Below are 5,527 nucleotides of genomic sequence, written 5' to 3'. Positions count from 1 at the left end.
TGGCCTAAGGAAGAGCACTATAGGTGGCAGTTGCTGAGGCTGTGAAAATGCACCACTCAGATTTCCTAATGCATGGAGCATAAGCAATAGCCCCAGCTACAGCACAGTGGAATCCACCATCACATTGGAGCCAAGATCAGGCTTGTCATTAGCTGCTCCCAGACCGATGACTGAGTGAGGCAAGGATGATAAGGCAGACCCATTCCTGAGAGCCTTGATGGAATTTTCTTAGAACTGCACTGAAGTCTAAGACCTTCCTTCCTTTCTGCCCTATCTCCTCCACAGGGGTCAGACCAGCACAACAATCTGGTGGCTCTCTCAGCCTTCTCCCGCTCCCACCCCTTTCCTCTTATAAGCATTTCCCCCCAGTAAATCCCTCGCACATCTCATCGCATCTTGGCATCTCTGAGGACCTGGACTGTGGGAGATGCAGGAGAGGAGCATCAAAGGAAAAGACTTCAAAAGGGAAGGGCTGGAGAAGGTGCAAGGCCTTAGGACATGTTTACACAGCTGAACTCAGTGGCTGCGGCTCGAAAGGAACGCCTAGAGCCATTAACATTGTCCAGGGCCGGATCCTCCTTCACACCTGACCCTTCCTAGTGGTATAGAAACCAATTAACTCAAAATTCAACCTTGAAAAGCTAAACCATTAGATTGATTAACACACTTGCTTAGCTGACTTTATGCACATAGTCTTTAGCAATTATCCTAATAAAAAGAAGCTTCATTCTGGAGTCAGGGCCTCATTCTGACTCAAGTCTGAGGACCTTCACTTAACTGCACTTTGCGGACTTATCTTTTGCGACTCTGGCCATACTCCCTGCAACACTGGACTAACACAGAGGCACTCCTTCATCCATTCACCCACCTATAGAATCCAATAACAGACTCATTTACAGAGACTGGGGGTACTAAGTACAAAAGAGTGGATTGGCATCTCATATCTCAGTAGGAAATCTGTTTATGCAGTGGACTCATTGATGGGGCTTCAATATCTATTTTAGCATCAGGAGAAGAAAACCCCAAAACAATGGGGAGCCTTTGAACTGTCTACTCTCCCACTGGTTGGCACAAGTTTCTCGTGGGTCAAGAGAATATTGCAGCATGTAGATGGATTTGAATGGTGTCTCTATACTCACTCAATACATTTAAACTCAGATTTACTCAGATTTAAAGGTGATGAGGATTCAAAGTAAGGGATTCCGCCACAAGCTTTGATGTTGTGTAAGGGCCTGGGGAAAACCTGGGAGAGGGCATCTGGAAAGGAACTGACAGCAGTCCCCAGCTGACAGCCAGGGTGCTGGGACCTCAATCCTACAACCACAGGGTTGTCCTGCCAACAGCCCAAATAAGCATGGATGTGGGATCTTCCAAGATCCTCCAGATAAATGCACAGGGATACCATTCCTTGAGCACAAGACCCTAAGCAGAGAACCCAGTTGGGCCATGGCTGACTTCTGACCTACAGAAACCATGATAAAATAAATGAGTGTTATTTTGAGCCAATAAGCTTATGATCATTTGTAACAAAGCAGTAGAAAACTAATACACGGAGATTCAACAGCACACATTTGATAGCAGTAATTGGACAAAAGTAAACCATTTTGTTTGTGCCTTTACCAAGTTCAGAATGTTCAATAAAGTAATTACAAAAGCTTTATTATCAAGTTTGCCTTGTATTACTGAGTATGTTCAAGTGTTTCATTAGAAACTTATATCAATTATTGGACAATGTAGTGGTTGAAAATTTCATAGTAATCTCTTACCTCAAATTATAACTATTGATAACCAATCTGGTCGTTCCCTATGGTGTTCTGTTTATTTATTTTTTTTTTATTTATTTTTTTTTTTTTAATATATGAAATTTACTGTCAAATTGGTTTCCATACAACACCCAGTGCTCATCCCAAAAGGTGCCCTCCTCAATACCCATCACCCACCCTGTCCTCCCTCCCACCCTGCCCTCCCTCCCACCCCCCATCAACCCTCAGTTTGTTCTCAGTTTTTAACAGTCTCTAATGCTTTGGCTCTCTCCCACTCTAACCTCTTTTTTTTTTTTTTTTTTTTTTTTTCCCTTCCCCTCCCCCATGGGTTTCTGTTATGTTTCTCAGGATCCACATAAGAGTGAAAACATATGGTATCTGTCTTTCTCTGTATGGCTTATTTCACTTAGCATCACACTCTCCAGTTCCATCCATGTTGCTACAAAAGGCCATATTTCATTTTTTCTCATTGCCACGTAGTATTCCATTGTGTATATAAACCACAATTTCTTTATCCATTCATCAGTTGATGGACATTTAGGCTCTTTCCATAATTTGGCTATTGTTGAGAGTGCCGCTATAAACATTGGGGTACAGGTGCCCCTATGCATCAGTACTCCTGTATCCCTTGGATAAATTCCTAGCAGTGCTATTGCTGGGTCATAGGGTACGTCTATTTTTAATTTTCTGAGGAACCTCCACACTGCTTTCCAGAGCGGCTGCACCAATTTGCATTCCCACCAACAGTGCAAGAGGGTTCCTGTTTCTCCACATCCTCTCCAGCATCTATAGTCTCCTGATTTCTTCATTTTGGCCACTCTGACTGGCGTGAGGTGGTATCTGAGTGTGGTTTTGATTTGTATTTCCCTGATAAGGAGCGACGTTGAACATCTTTTCATGTGCCTGTTGGCCATCCGGATGTCTTCTTTAGAGAAGTGTCTATTCATGTTTTCTGCCCATTTCTTCACTGGGTTATTTGTTTTTCGGGTGTGGAGTTTGATGAGCTCTTTATAGATTTTGGATACTAGCCCTTTGTCCGATGTGTCATTTGCAAATATCTTTTCCCATTCCGTTGGTTGCCTTTTAGTTTTGTTGGTTGTTTCCTTTGCTGTGCAGAAGCTTTTTATCTTCATAAGGTCCCAGTAATTCACTTTTGCTTTTAATTCCCTTGCCTTTGGGGATGTGCCGAGTAAGAGATTGCTACGGCTGAGGTCAGAGAGGTCTTTTCCTGCTTTCTCCTCTAAGGTTTTGATGGTTTCCTGTCTCACATTCAGGTCCTTTATCCATTTTGAGTTTATTTTTGTGAATGGTGTGAGAAAGTGGTCTAGTTTCAACCTTCTGCATGTTGCTGTCCAGTTCTCCCAGCACCATTTGTTAAAGAGACTGTCTTTTTTCCATTGGATGTTCTTTCCTGCTTTGTCAAAGATTAGTTGGCCATACGTTTGTGGGTCTAGTTCTGGGGTTTCTATTCTATTCCATTGGTCTATGTGTCTGTTTTTATGCCAATACCATGCTGTCTTGATGATGACAGCTTTGTAGTAGAGGCTAAAGTCTGGGATTGTGATGCCTCCTGCTTTGGTCTTCTTCTTCAAAATTACTTTGGCTATTCGGGGCCTTTTGTGGTTCCATATGAATTTTAGGATTGCTTGTTCTAGTTTCGAGAAGAATGCTGGTGCAATTTTCATTGGGATTGCATTGAATGTGTAGATAGCTTTGGGTAGTATTGACATTTTGACAATATTTATTCTTCCAATCCATGAGCAGGGAATGTCTTTCCATTTCTTTATATCTTCTTCAATTACCTGCATAAGCTTTCTATAGTTTTCAGCATACAGATCTTTTACATCTTTGCTTAGATTTATTCCTAGGTATTTTATGCTTCTTGGTGCAATTGTGAATGGGATCAGTTTCTTCATTTGTCTTTCTGTTGCTTCATTGTTAGTGTATAAGAATGCAACTGATTTCTGCACATTGATTTTGTATCCTGCAACTTTGCTGAATTCATGTATCAGTTCTAGCAGACTTTTGGTGGAGTCTATCGGATTTTCCATGTATAATATCATGTCATCTGCAAAAAGCGAAAGCTTGACTTCATCTTTGCCAATTTTGATGCCTTTGATTTCCTTTTGTTGTCTGATTGCTGATGCTAGAACTTCCAGCACTATATTAAACAACAGCGGTGACAGTGGGCATCCCTGTCGTGTTCCTGATCTCAGGGAAAAAGCTCTCAGTTTTTCCCCGTTGAGGATGATGTTAGCTGTGGGCTTTTCATAAATGGCCTTTATGATCTTTAAGTATGTTCCTTCTATCCCGACTTTCTCAAGGGTTTTTATTAAGAAAGGGTGCTGGATTTTGTCAAAGGCCTTTTCTGCATCGATTGACAGGATCATATGGTTCTTCTCTTTTTTTTTGTTAATGTGATGTATCACGTTGATCGATTTGCGAATGTTGAACCAGCCCTGCATCCCAGGAATGAATCCCACTTGATCATGGTGAATAATTCTTTTTATATGCTGTTGAATTCGATTTGCTAGTATCTTATTAAGAATTTTTGCATCCATATTCATCAGGGATATTGGCCTGTAGTTCTCTTTTTTTACTGGGTCTCTGTCTGGTTTAGGAATCAAAGTAATACTGGCTTCATAGAATGAGTCTGGAAGTTTTCCTTCCCTTTCTATTTCTTGGAATAGCTTGAGAAGGATAGGTATTATCTCTGCTTTAAATTATGGTGTTCTGTTTAAACGACCATATAGATGTCTCACATCTAAGTAAATGGTACAATATTTAAAATAATCAACAATCTCCACAGTTCCTGAAGGGAGGCAAGAAAGGAAGAAAAACAAATCTAAGATAGTCTATTTCTGAGCTGGCCATAGGCTCACAAAAAAATAAAGCTGGTTTCTTCTTCAGGTAGGACTTCTCCAGAGAGACCACATGGAACCCTGCAGCTCAAAATAGTCCTGTGGCAGAGAGGGAGCACAAAGTATCTGCCAGGTCCTTACTGTCTCCTGTCTCTAGGAGTCAGCCCCCTGGGATAGTCAGGTCTTACACCACTTTTCAGCAATTCTTCCAACCTGGACATGGTAGAAAGCCAGGAGGGTGGGGTTGCTGTAATTCCTGCCCAGTAAGCATGGTGTAGTCAGGCACAAGCAGGGCCCTCACGCTGGGAAGGCTAGGAGGGCTGACGGCGTTAAGAAATAGGGAAAGATGGTGGCCAATGGTTTCCACTGAGCATGTGGCACTGGCCCAGAAGGTGGGGTCACTCACATCCGGAAAGGTGCATTAACTTGGGCCTCACAGCTCCAAATGTGATGTCTGCACTGCACCACCCTTCCTCCCACACCATTATCTCGACAACCAGGTGATAGAGAATTAACCCATTCCCCCCACTGCTTCTAAGAAACAGCTACTTCTTTCCTTTGATCATCACCCTTAATTTGGGGTTCCTCCATCTGGTTTACATTTCTTCCAGAAAGCACTCGATGCCCGTATTTCCAAACACCTCTCTTTACATGAAGCTATTTCTCTCCCACCGATTTGTGTAATCCATTCTGGAAAACACACCCAGAGCCCCTGGGCTTCTGCCCCGTTCTGCTTTTCATTATTGCAATTGCAGTGTGGTTAAACCAGTAATGTCAAAACCGTGTGTGTGTGTGTGTGTGTGTGTGTGTGTGTGTGTGTGTGTGCGCGTGCGCGCGCGCGCAGTACATTCTACTCTAAAGTTTGGTAAGAGTGGTCTTACACAGGCACACGTGGACACACAC

Source organism: Panthera pardus, unplaced genomic scaffold (genome assembly GCF_024362965.1).
Source record: "Panthera pardus isolate Hobbes unplaced genomic scaffold, ASM2436296v1 HiC_scaffold_2, whole genome shotgun sequence".
In the NCBI taxonomy this organism is placed as follows: domain Eukaryota; kingdom Metazoa; phylum Chordata; class Mammalia; order Carnivora; family Felidae; genus Panthera; species Panthera pardus.
The sequence above is the reverse complement of the archived record's forward strand: the minus strand, read 5'-3'. Positions refer to the sequence as shown.